Source organism: Rhea pennata, chromosome 13 (assembly GCF_028389875.1).
Source record: "Rhea pennata isolate bPtePen1 chromosome 13, bPtePen1.pri, whole genome shotgun sequence".
NCBI lineage: Eukaryota > Metazoa > Chordata > Aves > Rheiformes > Rheidae > Rhea > Rhea pennata.
Genome location: NC_084675.1, coordinates 14,850,085 through 14,877,679, shown reverse-complemented (window position 1 = coordinate 14,877,679; position 27,595 = coordinate 14,850,085). Strand labels below are relative to the sequence as shown.

General features: G+C 37.7%; 1 protein-coding gene across 4 annotated transcripts in view; it reads right to left on the bottom strand.

Annotated features, from left to right (window-relative positions):
- CDH11 (cadherin 11) overlaps window positions 1-27,595 on the bottom strand; it is a 317,396-nt gene that overhangs the window by 210,218 nt on the left and 79,583 nt on the right. The window lies entirely within an intron of this gene.

Genomic DNA, 27,595 nt, shown 5'->3' with positions numbered 1-27,595 from the left:
TTGATTGTTAAGGGGATACATTTTGCAGTTGTCAAGTCTATAGAAATGCTATATAATTAACTCAAAACTGCATAGGCAATAATGTAATTATAGCCTTAACAACTTTAAACTTCCAAGTAATGTTTAAACAGTTAATTAAAAATTTAAAAGATAGTGCTATATTACACGTCTATAATGTTAATTGCTAAAAAATGCTAATCAATATTTGTTGAGTAATCCAATTAATTGAGTAATCTAATTTCTAGTATATCTGAAGCTAAATAAATATAGCTTCATAAATCTGGCTTACAAGCTAATAGCCAGATATTCATTAAAGATAAATTAATAATCAATTACATATTAAATGATTGCATGTTATTTATTAGTTACAGACATTGGGCCAACTGGAAAGCAACCAGCTTAACTTTTTATTGTTCTATTGTTTTTCAATATACTGTACAAATACAAATCTTAGTTAATTGCTCTAACATCCTATATATATGTATAACCTACATACCTATTCTTTGCTTTGGTATGTAGGACATGCAGGTCCAAACCTCAGAGCACCTCTCACATGATCTTTTAAACCATGTTAAGTCTCCAGGGCGCGGAGCTGACACTCTTCAAAGCAAATGCAAATGGACCACAACGCAGACGGCAGGGCAATATGAGGGGTCCAGCAGCTCTCATTTTGCTTGTGTTTTGGCAAGACTCATCCATTTTGAAGGTCCCATTGCTATTACTCCCTGCCACCAGGGTGCTCTGAGTCACACCCAGGATCCTTCCCAGGATGACAAAGAGCTGCAGAAGCTGCTTTTGAAATTTCTACTTCTCTGCGCTGTGCTGTGAAATCTTCACTATGGAAAAGACACCATAGCTTTGTCATTTCTTAGACTGGTATAAAGGTATATTTGAGGGGGTAATTTATGAGTGTAAAAAAGCTTTATCCTAAATGACATGTCAACTTGTGTATGCTGGTAAGCTTTGGTAGCTATTGCTGACAGCTATATTTACATACTTCCAATGAACCATGATTAAATTACTGAACTCTTACTTGTTTTCCCCTTATCACTAAATTCTGACTTTGTAACACATTGAATGCAGCTAAAATAACCTCTTTATCTGTTACCCCATTAGGCATTGACTCATCAAACCTAGGCCAGCTCCAGACTGAAAACTCACCAGGACAGGGACCATCTCATCAGATACATTTGCAGTTCTCAGTGTATCATCAATACTTTCAGAGAACTCTGCTTTCTAAATGGCATTGCACAACTCAGAGTTTTAATGGTTTGACAAAGCAGTACATCAGTGCAAGACTGAGCCAGGGAGCTATTTTCTAGGATCAATTCTTAAATGAATATGCTGTAGAGGGGAAATAAAGAGCAGCATGGATAAAGAAAGTAGCACAGTAAGAGGTACCATTCTAATTCAGGATTTTGGTTTTATAGTCTAGCTATGCTCATCATCCACACACTGCTTCTGAGGTTCAATATTCAAGGATAGACACTGATGCCAGCACAGCATCTCCATGTTAACAGGAGCCTGTATGTGCAGATGAGGCTGAAGGGTCAAGGTGGATGTGACAGAAAGGCTTGCCATCCTGGTGAGCAACGTCGCAGTGTTAGGGCAGTGAGATGTTTGATTCAGAGACTGTCTTACTCTTAAATCTCCAAATAATCTCAGGGGAAGTCAAAGGCACCCCATACTTCCCATACTGACTTTAATTCTGAACTACTTCACATTTTTATATAAAAAAGAGTACAGCAAAAAATGATGTTTTTTCAAACCCTAAAGCTTGTCCCAGAGAGGTAAGATAGTAAATAGATAATTCTAACATCAGAGCTTACTGATTTTTTTTAATTGACTTCCAGTGTTCAAGACATTCCCCCTGCCTTCTCCTCCTCCCCCCAAAAAACAAGGAGGCTGGGAAATAAAAAAAATGAAATGAAAAGTGCACCAAGCTGCAGCATTTAACACCATCCACAGTATGAGACATTTCAAACTGCTTATTGTCCACACTGTATCAGAACTATGGCTCTCTCTTTGACAGGCGGTTTAAAAACTGTGTGACAGTTTTAACTGTAAGCAACACTGAAGGACAGGAACTTGATTCCATCATTTCATGGTTGTCAGCTCCACAGACAGGAAGGTCTAGTTTAGGACAACACAGTTTTCAGCAGCTGCTTTCATGAATAAGAACACACTTCCATCATTAGTCATTTAACCTATATAATGTGACAACAACATTTATTATAAAAGCTTAGAGATTTGTGACAGTACCAAGAATTCAGAATTGTCCTTTTACGTAATTTGAATCTGTTGAGTGCTTCAAAGAGACACTGTATTTGAGTATCGATAATACTTGTCCTACACCTACCCTGACTTACTAGATAAAGAAGCGCTGAGTATTTTATCTTTTGGAGTCTTGAGAACCTCTGGCTTGTAAGAAGCCATCACAGGGTCCCTTACAGTGCTTTGAATCATACAGTTCAGCAGTGACTCATGGGGTCGTCTTCTTTAAAAAGAGAAACAGAAAAGGGCATCTAATTCAGCATTCGACTGAAAAATAATAACCAACATCCATGAAAATTTAACTGATTTAATCTATGGCAGACAAACAGCTCTGAAGATAAACAACCCATCGCTCACTCCACCTTCAAAAGGTCCAGCCTGCAGCAGCCAGCCTCCCTTTCCCTGCAAGAGCCTCGTGGCAAGACCTGCCTCGCACATGCAGCAGTGCCTCTTAATGATTTCTCCTCCCCGTGCACATCTGTACAGAACAGGAATGATGCAATTCAAAGCACACTGAAACGGCTTTGCTGAAGTCTCAATTACACGACACCAAAGCACAAATGAACATGCTGTTTGGACTGAGTTGCAGAATGCTGCAGCTGAAAGAAGTTTTGATGAAGGAAGCCTTGAGAAAGAACTGAATCCTGTAGCATTACAGTAGTAATTAAAGTTTATAGACTTGTCAGTATTTACCTTGCAGCTTTGGAGCATTCATCATGAATCTATGGCAGCCTGATAAACACAGACCAAGCACTTGCAAATTCTCAGGTTTGACAGTCATCAAATAAAGTAATAGTGAAAGCAAAATTTAATCTGCTTAGATTGCTAGCGTTTTCCAGACTACTAGCCCAATAAATGGTAAGAAGATGGTTCAGCATTGCACAGACAGACTTTGAACAGATTCTCAAAACTGCTTCTCTTTTTAACATGCACAGCTCCTTCGCGCATAATGCTTGCACACAAGAAACCTCTATCTGTGACCCTATGTTGGCTGGTTAACCACCTAATTGAAATGATTATATTAAAAAAAACAATCAGATCGTTTTGAACAAGTCTAATAAATTCACGCTGAGGAAAATCCATGAGTCCACTCTGGAACCCTGATACTCTCTGTTCATACTTCCAAATATGGGTAAAGACTTTTAAGGGAATAAAGGATATGGGCTTGACAGGCTTTCTCTGGAAGCCCAACAGAACCTAAATCTCAATTTTGCCTGTGAGAATCTGCTCCAAAACAGATTATTCCTCAATAGTGGCTGTAGAATGAAAATACCTAATGCAATATAAAATTAGCCAATTACTTTCTAAACACTCTTGAAACCAGCTCTAGAGGCATTCTACCTGAAAACAGAGAAAGTTGACACACTTCAGTAAACAAACGCAAGGTGCTGGTGCAGGGGTCCTCAGTGGTTCACAGAAGTACATAGTCATAATCACTGCACCATTTGCAGCTCTAAAATCCTGTCAAGACTGCTGAGATCCAGATTATACACATCACATCCTACTGCAATGTCGAAGTCGCAGTCCTGGGTGATTTCCTTCCTCATCCAGACTGCAAAGCAGAAGGAGCAATGGCTGATAATGGCTTTTGTACCCAAATCTCAGAACTACTCCAAAGGGCATGCAAAAAATACCTACACTTTGCACATAAACTGTGAAAAGTGGTTTTTATTGAAAATTTGGGACTCTTTATATAATGTGTGGTATAAAAAGTTAAACTGACTTTCTGAATTTTTCTGATCTTTTTAATGGCTTTATGCTGTACAGTAATTCCCATCCTAAATGCTTCATAAAATATGAGGTTTCTAGCTAGAGAGCTTCATGAAATATTACACTGCCATTCAGTGACAAAGTTCAAAAGTTTATATAACAGTATATGTAACAATGTCATTTACAATTTGGATCTCACACTTTGTCACCCAAAGCAATGTACTTAAAGCTCATGACTGAAAGCACCCCAGCTGAAATGTCTCAGGAACACATCACACACACAACATCGTGCTGCTGTTCAAGAGTACATCTCCCAGTATATATATATATACATATATATATATATATATAAACCCACACAAATGCAGAAGTTATGAAAATTTAACAGTTAATATTTCTCCTGCATCTAGCCCACTTCAGAGCCACATCAGCCACTACTGCAATATAAAGATCTGAGTTAACAGTGACCAAGAAACACATTCCCGGTCAGAGCTCCAAACAGCAGTATGCCAGTTTGGGCTTCAGTCATAGAAACATGTTTGACAACTATTTCTCACTGTTTTCAGGCTTCAGCACCTGAGTGGATTTAGACCCCATGGTGGATACACTCTCTGTATCTAGGAATTCAGCTTCAGTGCCACGGTCTGAATCTGGGCCCCCAGCCCCCAAAACAGTGCATCTTCACCTTCTAGAGCAAAGTCCTTCTGATCTTAGCTGGACTACTTCCAAATGAAGGATGGCAAAACAAGGCTGCATTTCATAACATCACATGCTGTGTGATTTAAAAAATAGCTCATTGAAGGTTTTGATGCTTATGACCATCACATTAAAAAGTAATCTCAAAAAGGAACTCAAGGTTTAGTGACTTACATTCTTTTAAGATGGCATAAGAAGAAACATTATAGAAACAGCTATGTAAATATAGCTCATTCAATAAAAATGTAAATAAGATTCATAAAACAGAGGCAGAAACCTTGAAATATTTTTTTAAATGAGAGGAATTAAGTCCTTAAGATAAGATCTGTTCCTAAACTTCTAATTCCAATATTGTAGGGCTGGTTTATTATTCTTATTCTTATTATTACTTATTTTAAAGGGGAAGTTTTTCCTAAGCCAAATTACTTTTAACCTACTCTCACATGTACTTAATGATACTTTTTATTTACTTTTAAGGTCTTTTGCTTCTTGTTATCCTGGTCTGGATTCAAACCAACAACTTACAGAAGAAATGTTCAATATCTCATTATCAGTGTTTTCCAGCCTTTATCATTTCAACAAATATATTTGTCGCACTGCATTCATACTTGGCTTGGCTTGATAGCGTCTGACAATGAAAACCTGACCAAAGATGAAAAGAAAAGGTCACGTAACCATCACACAGATTTTATTTGTTGGAGGAAAAGAGTAGAGGTGCAGTTTTAACTTCTTCAATTATAAAACAGAAACCAATACTGATCATTTGGGTCCTTGCCGTAGTGATAACACATTGCAAAGTTCATATGTTAGAACACTAACAAGACTTAAATGGCACATTAACTGTACTTTCAATAATAGATCAAACAGTGGAATTGTATTTGCACACTTTTGTTTATGAAAAGAAGCTAGTGCTTTTCAGAATTACACGTTGAGTGGGTGAGGTTGTTTTTCTGAATTCATTTTTAATAACACCATTTAACAGCACCATTTGACATTGAAGTCAGCAGTGCTTCTTGCTAAAAGCTTTACCTGAAAAAATAGATTGATATTCTATATTATAATTTCAAAGATTCATTGAAGATTAAGGAAAAATAAAGGACTGAGAAAACGATTGTAAGAAATAAATCATGCAAACCCTACAAATTAGATAAATGTACTTTCTGAAGATTTCTCAACTATAACAAAATTTTACTATTTTTGCCCCTCAGAATATATTGTGGATAGATGCAAACAAGCGGTGAGATATAATTATGAGGTATGTTTGAACAAACATTCTAGATGTGTAATAATATGTAATTGATGCCAATAAATGGGTACATGTTCATTAGGATAATGATTTAATTTCTCTGTTTAGTTTATGACCATCATTTTTTAAATCTTAGCAACATCTTCAAATATGCAACCATAAAAAACTTTGTATGCAACAAAACTTTAGGACTGATATAACATTTAAAGCAAAGCCGTGGTAGCACTGCAAATACAGGAGCAATATGTTGACAAACTCAAGTTTGGAAATCACTTTTGCAGCACATCTCCACACCAGTTCAAGCCTATTTCTAATAGGAGTGAGCAAGCAAGGAAAGAGAAAATTACAATCATCAACCCCAGAAAAGAAAAAGACTTGAATCAGAACTTCAGTATCAGCAGGAGACAGAAAATGCTGCAACCTAGAAGCTATGTTTCTGGGATGGTAATGAGAGACCTGAGAGACTTTAGATATGTGAAGCTTGAAGGCTGAGACAAAAATAAGAAGCTTGCTATTAACTGCATAGTTGTAAACTGCTGGCCATCCAAATCAGTGTTTTTGGGGTGGCTTTTCAAAAAAGGTATGATACTGAGACCAAATTATCATGACCTTTGAACTGTGCTGCAAATAATTATCCTTTTTACCTGGATGCAATGCAAGCACCAAGACTGTAGTAGGGAATGCACAAAACCTTTAAAATAATTATACCAGCATTACTACGTATACATTGCATGATGGTCAAATTAATATTACATTTTTTATTAGAAATGGTGGTTTGGAGACACAGTTACTATGTTCAGGAAATTAAAAATAATTATGAACAGATAAAGACAAATTAAATAGAACTTTAAATCACAAATAAGTACCTGAAAGTCCTGAGTCCCTCTTGCTGCAGGTAAGTTTTTTCATAGCTCACCTTTCTATAATAAAAGGACACCTCAACTCTTCATATGCATTCAGTTTTTAGCTCCCTTGCTCAGAGTATCAACAAGCCTGCTGACCCATAAAAATGCTGGTAGAAATTTGTATCATGGTGAACTAAGACTACCTAGCTCAGCTACACTTCTCATTTCTTCTTGTGGCACAAGTAATTAACTTTTTCTGGCTCTGTCCAATTCAGAAAATTTTAAACATTATACAGGAAAACAACACAAAGAATTTTAAATTCGTTACCTCATATTTATCTGATAAAATGCTTGTACTTTTAAAGTTAATTTTGCACCAAACACAACAGCAGGCAGAGGGAAGAAAGGGCTGGGTTCTCACCCGGGGGAAGCTGCGCCCTGCAGCCAGCACACCGCGGGCCTAGCAGTCTGTACTGCTGAAAAGCTGGACCATGCTCCAAGAAAAGCGTAATTCAGATTTATGGGGAAGACATTTTATATCCAATATAATTGATTACCTACTGTAATGCAAACAGAATCTAATTTGTACTAATGAAACCTATGCAAAATACAGCAAAGCATTTAACAGTATGGAGACCACAAAATGCCAAGCCAGATGTCATTTATGGCGATAACAATTTTCCCAGATGGTTATGTTTCCTCTTGCTTTTTGTTGCCTTCAGGTTTGATAAGATGGCATTTAAGTTGGAAGATAGCTCTGATATTCAACGTCTATTAGTTTTGAGCCATTGCAGTCTGTGTACTATACCATACAGTATTCTATTACAGTCATTGTTATCGTATGGAAATGCTTGTCTGCTCTGGCAAATTTTGATAAATGAAACATCAGATTAAAAAGAATATAACCACACAGGGAGATTCTAATCAAGATTGAAGTTAGCACATCTCTAGGGGTTTTTTTTTGCCTTTTTTTTCCAGAGGTAAAAGACAACTCAAATTCTTTACATTTTCAGAGTTCAGTTGCGGAACTGACGTGGAAATGAAACAGCATAAATATATTGTACCGATAAAAATATGCCTTGTGGGGGGAAAAAAAAGTGTATTTTTTAAATTGTTCCATTCACTCGATTGATGCACTTTTACATACTAGGACCAGTGATAAAATTAACAAACTATGGATTCTTTCATGCAAAACAGTAATTAGCATGAGGGCTAACCATAAATTACATACATTTGTAATACGAATACTCCTTTGTATCTTATTTGTTAAAATTACAAAGCCTTATTCTAAATATCAGGAGGTACTATAATAGGACATAGAACTACTCAAATGAAAAGCTGAAATTCAGGGTTATTTGATGGAATGCAAATCTAGATTCAAGTCAGTGTGATGGTGTGCACCCTCGCCTCTGACTTTGCACCCTCCCCTACTTTGCCCCCAATCCTGCTGACTTCTCACACAGAGAGATCTTCAACAGCGCCTGGGCAGATGTTACCTGAGCAGGCACCATCTAAAATCTGACTAGTATGCAAACATGATTGAGTCAACCATCTTACCCCCCAAATAGGGAGCAGCCCAGGCCCCATTGAGCTCTCCTGCATGGCAGATGGCTGCACCGCAGAATCTCCTCTTGAGCACGGATGCCTCTCAAGGTTACTCCTCGAGGTCAAGTGATTCCTTCCCCAAAACAGATCTTCAGTAAGTAACTAACAGCATGCTAAACCTTGCAAACTTAGCTAAATTTCATCTCTGATTGATTGTGCATGTAATTCTTAGACATAAACCATTGACCAAGCCTGAGGCTAAGATTGGATCCAGCCACACCAGACTCCTCCGAAGACGAGTCTGGAAAGTCAAAGAGGTCCATTCTGAACCTTCTGACTCATGGGAGGGTCTCCTTATTAGTTGTGTGCATAATCCTTAAACGTAAACCATTGACCCAAGTCTGAGACTAGTACTGAATCTAGCTGCATCCAGACTCCTCCTCCTCTGAGGAGGAGGAGGTCCATTCTGAACTTCGTGACTCAACAGGATGGTCTTCTTCACGCTTTTATCTGACCCTGTCCTCCACGCAGTGAACAACCAAGTGAACCTTGCCATCGACCCTTGCTAAATCACTGTCTTATTTACGACTTTGTTAAATCACTATATTACCATATTAAAACATATTGCTGCTTCTCTCTTATAAGTGAAGTGCATCCCTCCACACTCCTCTGTGACAGTTAGTAAGAGCCTATAGCACAGATCAGCATGGTTATTTTGGTGGGCTCATCACAAACACATTTAACTCACAAAAATCAATTATTTTTACAGAAAACAGTCTGCACACATTCTTTTCTGTATATGCAATCACTCCTAGTGAAAATTATACAAAGTAGGTTGTAAATAGATCTTCTCCTGATCTTGCAGGCTTTGCCAAATCATAAAACTAAAATGTATAAGAACCACCATAGGACTGGGAAGCAGATGAGGCCTTGCTGTTAATGAAGAAGAGACAAGTATTTAAATTGAGAAGGCATCTTGATGCATTCTATGCAAGCTGAATAGGAAAACATAATAGGAAAATAAAACAGCTATCAGACAAGATAAATAGGAATACATCAACAGGGACTGTACAGAATTAGAATGGCACAGCAAGAGAAGCAAAGTCTTTAGAAGAATATACTAAAATTTTTACTTTGCATTATAATGTCATCTTAGAAACAGATGGCAGAATGCCACCAGAACAGGAAGATGTTGAGAAATAATAGTGTCAGCAGCTATATAAAGAGCTAAAAGATGCTCCAGACTGCCTTCTATTTGTAAGGCCATGCTCTAAAAAGTCTTAAAATAATTTTATCTATACCAGCAAAATAAGCAAAGTAACTGCAAACTCTTGCCTAGCCCACCAGTCACTTATAAAAAGAGAATCCGGGTTCAGAATCAATCCAGGTTAAGAAATAAGGAATGGTATTTTTAATATGTTATAATAAAATAGTATTGTCATAGCTCATTACAAACCATACCCAGTTCAGTATATGCTTAGGGATGTTTATTAAATTAGTCTTGACTAGTTAGGAATTGTTAGGAAGAGGTAGTAGGACTCAGTTGAGGAAACATGATTTAAATGTAAAACCTATCATGAACATTACTAATACACCCAAGGTGATCTCCACAATGAGTTGAAGATAAACTAGACTGTAGGCCTGACAGTATATATAAAAGACAATTTATACAGCACTGTAAGTCTCCAAATGCTAAGATATTTTCTATACACTCCTAGGCAAAAGTCTTGAGTGTTCAATTTGCAAGGAATAGCTCTTAACGCCATGTGCAGTGGGATTCATTTACGTTAAATGAGAGGAAAGAAGAAACAATCTGTGGCAAACAAGAAAGGAAAAATGTGAAAGCAAGCATCTATATGCAGTAAAAAAGCTGTGTTTATTTAGACTAAATTTTACTGGAGGACAGACTTATGATATGATGCCCATTAGATCATTTGGGGAATAAAATACAGATTGTTGACTGGATCAGTTATTTTAAAATGAACAGTAATCTCAGAATGTAACACACAGAGAATATACATTTCCACTTCCCAAGGGCTATAAAAGCAGCCATAAAGCAATCAAAAAGCAGGTAAAGAACAACTTTTATGGCAGGATAGATGAATGATAATTAGGCAACGAAACAGGAGGCATAAGCAGCTAGAAAGCTTTGTTTCCCTAGGCCATCAAGTCTTCAGGTTTGAAAATCCTGCGGGCAATACTGAAGAGTAAGGGGGGAGTAACAGGTTTTGGCAATATGCCATTGCCAATAATATGTTGTATTTCAGTTGTTTAAACCAATCATTACATCTAGCAATGAGTCATCAAGGCAACAAACAGAAGGCGGAAAAGAAATAAAGTTCTGTCTACCAAAACAGTTCTGATGTCCAAAAGGAAAATTCACTTTTTTCTGTATCAGAGAGAAATCAAAGCACATAGACATTGAAACCCTTTAACTACCATATATAGACATTTTTCTAGTCATCTCTATGAACCCCCAGCATGTCTGCTACCCCTTCACTTCTTTCCCTGTCCCTGAAACATTGCCTACATGAACAGAGAAGCATAGCTGTACGACACAAGAAAAAATGAGGACATTTCTGCAGCCACCCATATCCACGCTCCATTCTCCATCTCCGTAGTCTTGTACCTGGACCAGTCTCTACCCCAGCCCCTGTGTATTTGCAGAAATGCATGCTTAAGAACTAGGTACCTGTATGTCATCAACACCAATGAGCCGACATTCCTCCACCCACACTTCTACCTTCTATTTTAGTGTACTTACTACGACAAAGCAAAACCAGCTCTTTTGAGATCTTCTGGTTTAAAGCCAGGTTTCTGTAACAGGTCGGAAGTGAGAACACATGACACTGTAAACAGTTTTAAAAAATAAGAAAATAAAGTCATTCCTGTAGATATTGATAGTTTAGGCATAAAGTTGAGAGAATTCAGTTAGGTATTTAGATCCTTTGCACTAGAACTAAATCTAGAAATTGTCATATTATATCAAAGTGCTCCAGCAGTTTGCAGTCATCTCCTAATGTGTGCACTAAATATATTTGCAGAGCAGCTATTCCCATTTGCTGTTGTGCTAGCATGATCTGCTAGCATCTAGGTTTACCTAGGTCTTTTCTCCTTCCAGCAAGGAGGAGGCAGCAGCACATGCTAGTCTGACACTGACTTAAGTCTAAGAGAAAACAGCTTTCAGGAATGATGTAGTGGCCTTGCAGATGCATCTGCTCAGAGCTAGCCAACTTTTTCCATATTCTCTGGGTTTTCCATAATCCATAATTTCAGTTTGCCATTATCCCAACTACAATTAATCCAACAATATGTGTAAAGCCCACAGGCATTTTATTACATTACTTTCTTTTCTTCAAGATTTCTTCTAAATTCCTGCAAGCTACTTTAGTCAGATTAGTTTCAGAGGACAGGATTAAGCTGGATGCTACTCTTGATATTCTACTCTTTGCCAGTTACATCCTACTATACTCAACTGGAGAGTTGCACTGAAAGCCTTGTTACTGAAGCAGGCATGGAAGTAAACTCCAATTGCAGCAGCTCTTTTGGACAAATTCTTCCACTCAGCAGATTATTCCAGTTCTAGTTTCATTGCTTTTTTTCTTTTCTTTTCTTTCTTTTTTTTTTTTTTTTTAACAACACAATTAATATCATTGAAATCTAAAGGTATTTTTTAAAAAATTCATTGCAGCATTCCTCCTAATTAATTCCTTTCTAAAACACAGATAAACATAGTTTAAAAGAGTGTTTCTAGCAGTCAATGCCACAAAGGTGTAAAAAAGCAGAGATCATTCATTTTGCTATTCAGCCAAAATGTGGCACAATATACATTTAAGGTGCTGGACACACAAGGTATTCTAGGGAACAACAGCTCTGGAAAGAAATCTGCACTGTATTTAACACAACAATTTGTTTGATACTTTGAACATCACAGAATGTTTTGCACATAACTGCATCTGATCCCTGCCTTTTTTGTAAAGGGCAACAATTTCTCGTACATAGTCTGCACTGGTTTATTCTGCCTCCAGAATCTGTGAATCTGTATCAGATGAACCAAACTAGAAATCTCTGCATCCATTCAGACACTGAGCAAAACAACTTTAAAGAATATTTTCTTCACGATCAGCTCGACCTCCTCCTACTCTGCTCCACAGCCAGACATGAAGTCAGTGCGGCAGGGGAAAGCAAAGATTCGGTTTCCTCTACAGATGGAAACACAACACTCGGGCAGCACTGTCCCGTCTGCGTTACAGTGACCCTATCTTGGCTACGTGCCAGCAGCTACCGCGCGACAGACCTGGCGAGGCGCGCACGTGGAATTGTTCCGTCCTGGCGTCTCCAGCAGGCCCTGCTCGCTTACATATCGCTATTGCTGAGGACCGCACTAATACCCTACAAAACACAAACCTCACCTTTCTAGTGTGACCTCTGCATCCATCAGTTTTATGGGAGTGCTTGAATCTGAAAATTTCCCCCAGCACTGCGCAAGACTGTTTGTCACACCAGACCCTGCATGGCTTCACTGTCCCAGGTGCAGAAGAAGCCTGACTTTCGTCTGAGAATCCCCTCTGTTGCAGGGCAGTAGAGGCCACACGTTTCCTTCTCCTGCTAAGGCTCTTTAACGCTACACAAACATTTCAGCTGAGTTATGATGATTGCTGCTCTTTCAGCTCAGAAAGCTCTGCCCTACACGTACACGCGGAGATCCGTAGTTGTGCCAGGGAAGCTGCTCCCTTCCCCAGCCTCCTGTCTGTGCAGGCACCACTCGCTTCCCTTGCACGGCCACAGAAGTCAGAGGGATGGATCGCAGTTTCTCTAGCTGTGCTCCCAACTGTGTGCTGTGCCCTCATTTTGGAGAAATGCCACTTACCAGAAAAAAAAAAAGTGGAAAAAATGAACTCATATTTTGCCAGAGGTTAAATTTTTATTTTTTCTTTTAAAGACATTTGGCAGCACAAGAGAAAGAACTTGAGCAAAAGAAATAAGTCTTATCTAATAGCCATGGACAAAGGTTAAAAAAGATTTTGTGGTCCTAGGAGAGTGTTGAGTAACTCAAAGAAGAAAAACAGAGCAGACTCAGAAAAGAATCTCAAGGACAGTCAAAAAAAAAAAAAAAAACAAACAAAAACACCCAAGAGTTTGTTAAATCCATTCCATATAAAAGATGGTACCACTGAACTGCAGAGAGTTTCCGAATAGATAAAGGGATACCCCAAGGAGCAAATCCTGACACTATGGAGGTAAGAGATGGAGAAGAAATGTGTCAAGATTATCAAACTGGTATCCAGTTATTAAGGTACAAAGAGTTTTCTGCACACAGGAACGAGAACAAGAAACGCGCGGAATAAATCAAGATCAGGAGAGCAGCTCTGGTCACTGAGAAAGGCATTAGGGGAAGAAAAGAAGGATCCACGGGATAAAATCTGAGAGGAAGGGCAGAATAAGGTGGTCAGAAAGCAAAGGTAAGAGCAATACAGATGTGCGAATTTGAACAGAATGATTCTTAGAAGGAAAAGGAATAGAACAGGCAGAGGAGAATACATGGATATTTAACATTTCTCCTCTAATATTAATATGGAAATTGTAGCTAAGTTGTCCTCTCTTTTACTCTTTTAAGGAATTTATTTTTCATTACTCTGCCTTAAAAAAGTACTCTGTTCATACAGCGAAAACAAGATTGAACTGTGGAAAGGCTGTGTGCCTAACATACGTTATTTAATTGTCTTATATTTTGACATTGTAAACTTTATTGCATCACCATATAATCTCTTCTAGTGTCACTATGTGTTACAGCCTCTTCTCCTGATAAAAGAATTGTCTAATCCAATACTGTGTCAATACTCTTCATGAATTTATGATGACCCAAAGAGCTAGGGTGCTTCTTGCTCCCCTCTCAATTATCCATGACCCTACACTAACTCATCTTCACTCTAGTGATGCCTCCGACTTTTCCATGGAGCACACAGACTTTCATGTTTTCCCTACTCATTTGGTCTATCCTTTTTTGAATAATAAAAATGTTATTTTACATTTTCAAGTTTTACTGATGGAAGAGATCCTATCTTTTCAACTCAATTCATGTGACAAAAGCGAGTTCACAAGAGATTTCATATAGAAATATATTTTTGGAAAAAATTACTGCTTGATGGATAATCTTTGTCACAAAGCAAACTACCCAGTTATCATCCAGTTAACATTTACTCAACTCCAATACAATGTAACTTAACACTACAGCAGCTTCTCAGAAAATATTCGAAGCACAGACTCTTTATAGGACACCACCTACGAGAAGCAACCAGCGAGGTGGACAGCATTTCCCAAAGAGCACAAACACTCCAAACAGTGACGCACTCTCTTCAGCAACCTAGTTCTACGATCTGTGTCAGATCTGTTTCGGACAGTGAAACTACATCTAAGACATTTATTTCTTTTAAAACATTGCATCTGCTTAATCTTCTCTGGACAAAATTCTGAGCAACCTGAGCTAACTTTGAAGCTAGCCTTGTTTTGAGCTGCATACAGCAGACTACAGGACATTCAAGTGGTACTTTCCAATGTGTGTTCTGTATTATGCCAAATAAAATAAAAGTCATTGTGTTTCCACTTTTATAAATAAAAAATTCACAAATACGTTAATCCTAAGTTATAATACCAATGTTAAAAAAGACCCCACAGATCATTTTATCACTGTTGAATTTGCAACTTCAACAACGTCAAGCCATCTATTTTCATTATCATCATTGTTTTAATTGGTTTCTGAATGAAGTGTATTTTAACCTTTTTGAACTGCAAGACAAGGCTTATGGCCACCATTTTTTCCACCATGCTTATACTCTGCAGAGTATTGAAGGAATAAAAGATTTTGGAAACAAACCAAACTCTAGATATGTTTAATTTACACATAATATTTTTATGTTGTTATGCTAGACGAATTTAGCATTACAACAGGTAGGAGAAGAGAGGCAGGAGAGCACACATGCAGTAAGTCACAGGGAATTACTTTAGACTAGCTCACTACTTTCCAAGAGAAAGTAATTCCCAAGTTGAGTTTTTAATTTGCTGTCCATAACCTGTATTTTTGAAGTTTTAATATATCATAAGAAACAGTGTAAGAGATAATCACTGACCTGTAGCTCCTTCTTTATAAATCATTTCAGATAATAAGTAGTGAAAGATATTTAGCAACACGCAGATGATGGTATTGATCCTTCTCTCACACTGGCTCACAAATGTCTCTCTCTTCTACCTAGATAATCTTTTGATTTCAGATATGCTTAAATCTGTTTCTATCTATCTATTCCTTTGGTGATTTCACTGAAAGGTCATGAACAAAAACAGAGTAAAAAACATGTTATTTCAGCAATAAACCTAATACCAGATTTTAATATATTTCACAAATTTGCATTCATTGCCCATTTTACACAAAAAAAAATTACCCAACACCGGTCACCTAAATACAACAGTAATGTTCATGTTGCAGCATGTTTGCATGTGTGCAAACCCCCTGCAACACCAGCTGTCTGATCAGCAAGTGCAAATTACTGCAATTCTTTCCGTCTTTCCTCCAAACCTCTTTCTGCTTCAAAAAACCACTTCAGTTGAACTCTATCTATATTGTGATTTGAGAGAAAGGAAAGCATCTGTATTGCTCCGACGAATGACTTGCCGTAAAAATACATGTGTGTGTGCATGTCTGGTAGTACAACAGCAAGTCATTCTAAGCACGAAGCACCTGGGACAAGGCCAGATTAACAACATTCTTCAAAATCTTTTTTTCCTACAACGAAGTATTAGAGATAAACTGAATGGAAGAAATTACTAGGTCTAACTAGTATTTACCTATGAATTCTCGTATGAGACTGCTGAACTATTGACTACAACAGGAAAATTATTATTTAAGCTATTGACAATGTTACAGAAACGGCGTCAAACATAACATCAAACAAAAGGAGCCTCCAAGAACACATCGCCCTATCAAAGACCAGTAAAAGACCATCTTCCACAGTCAGCAAAACAATAATTAAGTGCCGACTACGTATAAATGGAAGTACATAAAAAAGATATATGGAAAAGTCAACATTACTTTGTAAAAAGAAACAATAAGCAGATGTTTAGGTTTTATCATGAAAGGAAGATACTGGTGAGATACCCAACAATCTGTACTGGGATCTTTGCTACTCAACATATTTCTAACTGATCAGGAGAAGAGTGTATAATCATGTAACAGCTTGAAAAGAAAGAAATACTTTTGCTTTATTAAAATTGGGGCATTATTTAAATTTTGTGTGTTAAAATTTATTACAATTAAGACTGTCACCTCATTGAAGAGCCACAAAAAGAAATGTGATTTTACAATATAATTGCACATGAAAATTAATGTAAACAAATACAAACTAATTGCCTTGTAAAGAACTAATCTCTAACTTTTTATAAAAAGTAACAGACTGACAAGTTTTGCAAAAAGGAATCAAGAGTCATCAACTCACTATTTTAGCAGCTGTCAAAATGGTGCACAATATGTTAGAAAGGTTTAGAAAAAGAGTAGAGAAAAAACACAAAGCATCATTAGGCTCTTAAACATGGTATACCCACATCTCAGATAGTGCCTATAGCTTAGGTCATCCCCACTCAAAGAGATTACAAGGAGCAAGAGCATAGTATCGAATGCAGAACAATGAATTTGATCAGAGGAATGGAATAGCTTTCATAGAAAGAAAACTACATGTAGTAATTTTGGAAAATAAGCAGCTGAGAGGAAATATGATAGAGGTCTATCAAATGATGAGTAGTATGGAGATAGTGAATAGGCAATGATTTTTTATTATTTGCCATTATTCAAGACATAAGTGGTATAAAATGGAATTTTGAACAAGCAGTTCAAAACAACCAAAAAGAAGGACTTCTTCACAACTCATAATTAAATCATACAGCTCATTACCCTAGCATGATGCTTCTGCCAAGAGTCTAAATTTGTTCAAAAGGAATTAAATAAATTCCTCGAGGGTATGTCCATCCTCAAATCTGAGGAAGAGACTATGCCATATATTGCCGGAGCTGAGAGTATATAATGAGCAAGTGTAGATATAGCTACAGCTATACATACCTGCATATACCTGCCCTCTCCCGTTGTCCACACGGGTGGACATAGCACAGGATGCTGTGCTATGCTACAGATCTTACGTTCTTTCAAGTCAGCTATTATCACACGGCAGGGCCTCATGTCTCGTAAAAAACACAATATCACCAACCCTGCTGGGACATAAAGTTTCTTCAATAGATTAATATGATTTCAAGTTTGCAAGTAATTTGAGATGATGCAACCTAACATATTTTTAAATGGAATATAATAGAATGTTTGTTTCACTTTGAATGAAACTATTATACAACCTCAAAGGGGGCTGCAACGGCAAGCAAAATCACCAAGTTCTCATTTTAAGTCAATGTACATACAAACATACATACTCATCAATTTTTCAACATGCCTAGAAAAACTGAAAAACTCTTCATTTGTACAGAGTAGCAGATACTTGAGGAAAAAAGTGCTCAAATACTTGAAAAACCTGTGACTCCATCCTTCATTAAACCATGGCGACAGCTCTCTGAAAATTATTCCCTTAGGTTGCAGCAGGACTGCTCCTGCTCTGATCAAGGCAAAAGAAACAGTCTCTCTATGTACCAGTGAGAGAAGACCCTATTAATAGGACCAGACCATAAAATAATCGGCTACAGTTAGAGACCAGAGGCCTGGGATGCAGAGCTATCAATCTCAAGTCAAAATCAGCAGAGGATGGAATTGATGGATCTATAACCAATAATATTTCCCTCACTTTTAGCTCCTGCTGCCACTGCTGCGCTGATAATCTCCTCCCAGCACCTCAGCCGCAGGAACGCCGCACGTCTAATGAGGCACTATGGAATTACAAGTGTATCAGAGACAGGAGAAGGCTGACTGGGCAGACAACTTTTGCCGTTTGAATGGCTAAAAAAGGAAAAGAAAGGTGACAGAAAGAGGAAATAAAAACAGATCTGAATTTCCTTTAATGCGGTCTCTGGGTCCAGGTAGCACTTTTCTTAAGAGGCTTTTATTCTGATGATCCATTTATTGATAGCCAATCCTGAAGCTCTAAAAAAAATGCAGATTAATTCTGGGAATTGATTGCTTCAGATTTCTTGTTCTATCTTCCTTTCCTTTCCCCGACATTTCTAGGCACAACTTTGGTGTTTCTGTCAATGACAGGAAGATTAAAGGAAACCAGAGCACTTATTTTCCAAACTCACTTTGATTCAAAACGATAGTAACTACTCCCAGAAACAGAAAACTACTGGCTTGATTAATTAATGCACTCGTTCATTAACTGACTGATTGTTCCAGCAAAGAAAAGATTTATACTGTCCTCATGTAGCGATATTCCCTGCAGTTACCCTGCTGTCGAGGGTAGTCACTAAGGTTAGGAAAACATGCATAAAATGTAGTTAACCACCACCTAGGAATAAGTCTGAGATTAAGGGAAAAAAAAGTCAAATCACTGATTCCCAATAGACCTCTTAATTCTTTAGTATCTAAGACTCAGAAAAACACCCTTTAACAGCTTTGTTGCTTCTTCTGTTAGCTCAGTACTAGTGATATATTAAATTCACATATGTTAACTGCCCTAATGGGGTATTAAGGAAGAAAGGTACATAGAAAGTCTAATTAGGCATTTAAAAAATAATTTTATACATGCTTTTACAATCAAACAATGCAGTATAAAACAAATACTTAAAACTTATCTTAAAATTTAGCTATCCTGATAAGCATAATTTGGAAATCTTTAATGAATTCACCTCAATTAGCCTTTAATTAAATAGCTCATTAAAAACTGATTTGAATACTGCTCATGAAGAAATCCTTGTTCAACTGTTATGATAGAAAAGGAAGGCAACGAAGGTAAAATTAACAGTTAAAAAACAAGTTTTGGAACAGTCTGAGTCATATTGTTGCAAGAGAAAAAAAATCATATTGTTGCAGGAGAAAAAGTTGCAGGAAAAGAAGTCATATTGTCATAGGAGGAAAAAAAACCTTCAAGGTAAGATAGACCAAACACCTGACAAATACAAGTGCTAAAAATAATTTCTTGTTCATTTAGTTTTAATTCTGTTCAGAAGGAAAACATAACTACTAATGAGCTAATCCATCTTGAATACGTGTCAGCTGTCTTCAAACCTGCTTACCACCAATCCTATTCTAGACTAGACATTCGGCACAACCATTAACTCTGATTTCTTTTGCATGGGAACATTAACTTACAGCTACCCATACATACAAATACAGACCCTTGCAGACATTCAAAAGAGCAAACACATTTGGGCTGGATGAGAAATACTGCATAAAGCTAACCATAACTTAAGGTGCAGAAGTACTCCATGTTAGTTTAGTGGAGAGGTACAATATCTTTCATTGAACTTATCAGTGAAAAAAATTCCCATAGTTGCCTAGATGTTACTTCTGTTGATATAACAAAAGATCTCACTTTTCCCTATAAATTTTACTCCAAATTCAGCTCCAGGCTTTACATCAAGCCCCAGATCAAGCAACACAGAAGAGCAGACTCAGGCTGGAGGGAGCAAAAGTAAAAACATGCCTTTATGTTGCCTTTATGTCAATAACTACACAGAATGGAAGCTATTTTTTCTCATTATGAAGGAAAATAAGGCAGAAATTAGGCTGTGTCATGTTAGTGTGGCCTTGTGTAATTTTTTTTTTTTTTTTGGTATTACCTGGAAGAGGTCACTGAACAACAGAACCTGAACTTGTCTAAATCTAAACCATATTCTGTCATTCATCTATGTTGCAAAGCATATAGAGCCAGCAAAGACATTCTCCATCCATAGAAAAATAGCTTTGGAGCAGTTTTTGACTGTAAGCTCCTGCGTAGTGGCTTTAGGTGGAGTCTTTACTTCCCACTCTGCTGTTATACTCCTACAGAAAGGTCAGAAAGAAACTAACCTCAAAACAAGAGTTGACAGCAAGTCAAATGCTTCAAGTGCTGCATGAAAAGAAAGCATTATTAGCATATAAACCCAATACACTGCAAGAGTAAACAGTAATAATATTGTTGCAAATATTAATAATTTATATCTAATAGAAGAAGCATCTCAGAAATGCATGCATATGTTATGAACGCTGCTAATTTAGTTGTCTAAAAATACATTTTGTAAATATTTTTTTTTTTTGTTTATCAATGATTAATATATACAGATAGACACTTAAAGACTTTGTCATATGAAAATAAGTGATGACATTGCAGGCCCTCTAGATGATCAATAACTTTTAACTAAGACTTGCAGTTTCTTCTCTATATAATCAGAATTCACTGGAGCTCTCACAGGCACTCAGAGACTATGGAAACAAATGTATTATAGGAACTATCAAAGACTGTTAAGCACAAACATATCACCTCTGACTTGGAAAATCCATGGATCCTTGCAGGCTCGCGGAAGGCACTGGGGAGCACCAGCACACACTGGTGTTACTCTTATGCTCCTCTCTACTGAGTTTATATGAAAAGACATCTGTACATAAGGCCACTGCCATTGCAGTTTGCCAAGAGCAAGTTAAAAAGCTTTCAGGTTTTTAGCTCCCTTTCTCCCCAAGGCCCAGACTGGCACAGACAGGGATGTGCAGAGTTCACCTGCCCTGTCCTTTCCCGGCTCGCTTCTCGCTGGCTGCAAGTGTACTGGCCACCGGCACCAGCTCACAGCACCTCGGTCCGCACTCTGCAACAATCTTGCAGCCTTCGTGTGTTCTTCCCAAGGGGTTTGCTAATTCACGATACCCTCCTATATATTTTGTATTTTCTTCTTTTAAAACCTTCAAGAAGATGGGTCACGAATTTACACTGGAAATAGGAAAGGAAGCAGACTGTTAACATTAGAAAATTACCTGTCATCTGGATAGGCTTGACACAGTAAGATGCAAGGCTCTGACAGCAATTCGCAGTGCTTGATCATGAGATTGAGCTCAATCAATCAAACATCACCACAAAATTCTTTACCTTCTGATCGTTTCACAAATCAAATTACCATAAATTACTGAAATTTCATCAAAAATGAAAAACCTTATGAAAAGTAAAACAAAGTGCAAGCCTGTCATGCTGACTTCAATGAACATTACCTTTCACAGTAATAAAACCTTTAGATTACAACATCCCTTTCACTGAGCGTACTTTGGACAGAGGAGGCAAGTGCATGTCTGAAGAACACCTCCATTTTAAACTACCTTTGGCTACAGCGAAGATCTTCCAAATTGTGTACATGTTTAACTAGTGATTTTAATCCATATTTAGTTCTACTTGCAGTTTTGAGGAACTCAAATCAGCTGCACTGATGACAAATTTACGCTGAGGAGTACTCTTTTTTTAAACAAAACAAAACAAAAAACCCAAACACTCCTCTTCCCCTCCCGTTCTAACAGGAAAACATTGATTAGATTGGGAGATATAATCACACCCTTGAAATGACTTTAAGGAGAAAAACTGAAAGGCAAAGGAATATTCTTGTCTATTATCCACCATAGGACAATATACAGCTACCTTATTTTGCAACCTTAACAGTGAACGAGCCAGATGTCAATCAAAATATCTGATAAAACAGACATAGGCACAGATCAATATACAGATACTAGGAGTGAATCTATATTAACCTTAGGACCTGAGACAACACCTCCATCTACAGCTCTCCAAACGTATATCCAAGGGGAATAACAGGCAGAAAACACAGCAAGTTTCTACCCTTAAATCTTCCAGATTTTTCCATTTCATAATTTTGTAAAATAATTACTAATTTTTAAAATATTTGGAATCCATACTTTGTCTAATTTATCATGTTCTTGTCATACAATGCACTCAAGAAAACACATCTGCTGCTCTGCTTACAGAGCACAACTATTTGGATTCTACCGCCATCCCACAAAACCATCTTTTTCTACGATCCAGAGTCATTAGTTAATGAGGATTTTGGATGTCTGAGGCTTGCATTAAGATTTTAAAATCCTGAATAGAAGCAGTGGCTCCTGCAAGGGAAGATGGGCTCATGATTACATTTCTCTGCAATGTGTTCTGTGAATAAGCCCATGCCCTGAATAGCAGCCAGTGCAGAGTGGGTGATGCTTGGGAAGGGAGAGATGGAGTTGTAAAGGTTGGAGAAAGCAGATGGAAAAGCTGGAGAAATAGTTTCTGGCCTCGAAGGCTTCTCGAGTCATCACAGCGTGCTAATGGGCTACAAAAATGAGAACAATCGCTGCTCCTCCCCGTTGCTGCTTCTTTGTAGGGTTTGAAACATGGAAGCTCTAAAAAAACTGCAGTGAATTTATTTGCTTAATGGGGCTGCGCTGATAGGTTTCTGGATTAACAAACAGCCTACTTCTGTTTAGCCGCATGATTAATACAGGTCTCAGACACTCCCTTCTTTAGGAACCAGCTCTGCTTCAACGGGAAAGTGAAGAAGAGATAGGGAGATAGAGACAGCCTAACCAGGACTACACTCATCATCAATAACAAGTAGTGAGCCTTTTAGAAGGAGACGTACAACTGCACTGGGAACTCACTAAAGGTTCGTAGTTCTCCCGCACTTCCAGCATTTACAGCTCAAAAAGCGACCGAAGTGATACAAAACATAATTTAATTGGAAGAGGGGAACACAGAAGAAATGCACTCCATGGTTTTTACTCCTTCATGGTTTTTACTCTCATGCATAATCTTCCTGTTACCATGACTTTCTCTACTAAAAAGCAAAAATACCCCATGAACAACAACAACAACAACAAAAGCAAAAACAAAAACCCAACCCAGCAGCCTTCTATTTATATATGCTAAGGACAGGATTCAAGAAGTCCAGGCTTCCTTCTTCCAACATCTTTTTTTTTTTTTAATATAATTTGAGAAATTTCCTATGAGCTTAAGTTTATGAGACTTATTTTCCAAAACACACATAAAAGCTACCTCAATTCTTCTGAATGATTATGGGGAATCACTACCCTGACTCAGGCAATTCCTTTAAATGGTTCAGAACCAAATCCAAACTGTCCCTGCCATTAATTTTCTGAGGTGACGTTGGAAAGTCCTTTCCTTATCCATTTCATCTTCCATCTCATCATTTTGGCCCTGAACGTTCATCACACTGAAAAAAAGGACTACTAATTTCAGGCAGGACTGCTTCAATGAAGTACAAATGCTGAAATTTCCAATTAATGTTCTCTTTTGTAAATACTGACAGTCCATTTTTTTGCTTGGTTTTGATCTTTCTGTGTTTTAGAAGACACATGAGCAAGCACTCCATGATAATGACTCAAGATGAGAACCCAAACTAAATTGGACCCAGTATTTTTTGCAACCACATAACTTGAAAATTGAGTTTTCTACTTGTGAGAATTAGTGAAATTTTGCTGACATTAGTGAACCTATGTCATTATACTCAAGCTCGCGATTTTTCAGAGCAGTGCTATTAAAACTGTATTTTTTTTTATGAAGCTTGCATACATGAGGTGGTTGCCGTTTTGTGAGAAAAAACACAGACTGGAACAAAGGGAGACTTGCACATTCTCTAGTTCTTGAGGTTTTATACCTCTTCTCCTTTCTACTTCTTTTGAAATTGTTTCTACTTGAACCATGATATTCTTCATGACACAAAAAAATCACATTGCTTTTCCCCAAAGTTCTGTTTAGTAGTAAACACCGCCAACAGATCTTCAGTTTTGAAGAAAATACAGTTCCTAACTGACACTTCTTGGTTAAAATATGTCATGATCAAAGATTAAGTCCTCATCATGAAATGGCAGTTCTTTGTACAATGCTTAAGAGGGTAAAACTTTTTGTGCGACAGATGTCACAATAAAACAAAGTAAGACTGTAGGATCCAGAAAAATATAATAGTCTTCTATTCTTCCAGGCAGTAATGATAAATGGGGGGGGGGGAGGAAGGAAAGGGAAATAGCTTATACGCATTTATCTTGACACATCAGTTTTGGTGCATACAGCACTTTAAGCACTCAAAAACAAACAAACAAAATCTTATCAGGCCTGTATCAAATGGATTTGTCAATGCTTACTTGAATTACATTACAAATTACTGTTGCATATTAATATGTCTCTTGAGATTTACTTGTGCATCTGCAAGCCTCAAGGAATGAAATATTTTACTCTGAAATATCATTCAACTCATGGCATAACACTGCCACTTTTGCTACACTTCACTGTCCTCAACTTTTACTGTCTAATACCGCATTGATATCATTTTTCATAACAATGCTACAGTAGTGCTACTGAGTTTAAAAACAAGGCGAAATGGTGGAGTGAAGTGAGAAAGTTTGCAAAAAAAAAAAAAGGGCCACACCTACTGGAAGCATTTCAGAACACATTTCAAAGGCAGCAGGTGATTCCCTGGGGCTTATAAACCCGAGTCCTTGCCAAATGCTCAGTAGGTACATAGAGGAACTATGAGTGCATCAAACTAGAGTGAACAGCCTGGTTTTGTTTCTCCTCTCCAGCCCTCAGCAAGGTTGAAAGCCTGCTTTCTGCGTTTGCTATAGCCCAACACATGAGCTGTCATCGCCTGCACAAAACTTGGAAGGATTCTCCATTCCTCCTCGCCATCCATTGCCAGCATTCTCGCTTTCCCTTGTTTCCTTCTCCTGCTTGCAGCCAGGCCAGGCACTGGGAAGAGTGAGGGATGCAACACTTGGCCAGAAGACCTTTTCCGTTTTCAAAATGTATTTTAGAAGACTATTTTGGAAGGGTAAATTTAAGGAGACATAAATGAAATGCGTGTCCAGCAGGCAGGCAGATTGCCATGATACGGCCATCAGCCAAACCCTGGTCAAGCAGTTTGCCAAACTTCCGGTATGCAGTTCTGCTTTGCTGACATGTAAGTAAAAGCTTTATCATTAAACATAACAATAAAGTTACCAAGTTCATTTCTAATGCACAGAGCTGTTGTTATGCAAATACTAGCGATGATCATTCAACTATAGCACCTGTATGCAAGCAGGGAAAAGTTACAACCCTCATTTCCAAAAGTATATATTTCAAACCCTGTTTTACATAGTGACTTTAAATATTAGGGAAAAAATTCCATTACTAGTAATGACAGCATATTTTTTCAATACAATACAGCAGCAATATTTGTTTCTGCCACTTGAAAGTCTAACTTCCTGTTTTGCTATCTTTCTCATTTGCAATATAAATTTTATAGCATTATTGCATCTCACTTCCTGCAACAGAACTTCTGGCTTTTCCTCTCCTTTGCACAAAGACGCAAGATGTTCTCTCATCAGGTAAGATATATTTTGAGCTTTCTCATGCACAGGTCATAGTGCAATGTGCTACCTTAAGAATATTCAACACATTTCTTACCATTCAAATCCTGAGAAGAAAATGCTCTTAATTTAAATACCAAAAAAATTACAAATACATCAAGCTTTTACCATTATAGCAGTGGCCCATGCAGAACTGCTCAAGGCAGAGGAAAGGTTACCTAATTTTGGCATAGACAGACTGAGGAAAGAAGATACATCCCAGAATACCTCAACCCTAACCCTTGCCTTAGGCATTCTCTGACCTAACATTTGCATAAATGTGTTTTTGTTTGTTTATTTTACAGACAGCCCACAAAAAAGTTTTGACTTTTTAAAATAAAAACTACCCGGCACAGATCTGCAAAGTTCCTATATTCAGTTCACAGTAAACCAGAGATACACAGAGAAGTATCTTTACTTGAGGAAACTCACAGAAAACCTCCTCATTCACAAAGAACCGTTACATTTTTGTGCCCTCTGCCTAGAACACACATAAATTGCATTACTAAATTCTTACAGCAACGGAATTTTTCCTCCAACCAGATGAACACGTTCAGGGCAACTTAAATTATAAAGGCCTACAAAGCTGCAACGAAGGAGAGAAACTAACCCTAACGCTTTAAAATTAAAGCAAGATATGGTCTATCATCACTACAGAATTAGAAATATTCCTGTTTACTGTGCATGCTTAATTTGATTATGCACTTTTGTATTCCATGACATAAACACAAGGTGACTTTTCCACACACTGAACAGTACCTTTCTGCTTTGTATTCAATAGCTATGCGTGCGTAAAGGATTTCAGTAGGATTATTTAAAGAATAGGAGGCAAGACAGAGTGACTAAGGTTGGAGGAGTTTGCCTCCCAGGCATCCCATAATGGCTGCATTTTAGACCGTTCCGATTACATCCAAAGTGTATCGGTCTACAAAGCATCTACATGTCCTCCAACAGCACGGTGAGCTTTAGCTGGAGGTCTACAATGGATCCAGGTAAGCAGGCTGAAGGCAATAGGTGACTCTCAGTTACTAGCACATCAGTTATTGGTAACCGAATGAAAAATAATGCTGAATCGAAGCTCAGGCCTCACAGCATTTGTACTTTTTTCTATTATCAAATATGTACGTTTAGGGACAGCTCTGCTAGAAATGAACATATTAAAGATAGACTTACTAGGAAGCAGTAATAGCTGAATGTACACCTTAAAACACCAGGCCTGAAAGCAGGACAGAGGGGTTCTTTGTTCATTTTCAATTCTGATGACTGAAGTGTTGTTTCAGTTCATCTTTCTATGATCAACTGTATATATTTCTTTTTTGTAGTGCCTTCTCATTCCTAGTCCAAGAAAGTTAATGGTGAATTTGCCAGCAGCAGAGGATACAGGGGAATACACAACTGAAGAGTGTGAATAGCATTGTTTTCCTGAGATATCTAAAATCGCATCATCCACAGACAGACAACATGCGAACAGATCCAAGCACACCTCAGATTTGGGGAAAACATCATTCCCTCACAAGGCTGAGAGATTCAGCTAGTCAGTTACAGTATGAATCTATACCACACCTCTAAACCATGGACAAAAATTCACCGATCACTCCTTAGATGCAGATATAGGTGTGTTAAAATACAACCTATATTTATCTACAGTTAAGGACAGGAAGAAAAAAAATCTGTCTCTCAGTCTGAAGGGCAAATTTTTAAGACATCAGGATTTAACAAGGAGAATACTTCTGTTTCTGCTAAAATTCCTGAGCATAAAAGTAAAAATGCAAGGTTGCCCGTCTTTTAAAAAAAACTTTTTATCTTCATACGCAATTCATCTATAGCTACCTTTTGAATATAAAACTAGCATTTTCCACTGTTCAACAGTTGCACGGTTTCCCCTTTTCCCCTTCCTGAAGGCTGCTTGTACCCGAAGCACCTTGGAATGCAGCTTTGGTCAAGTTCCTA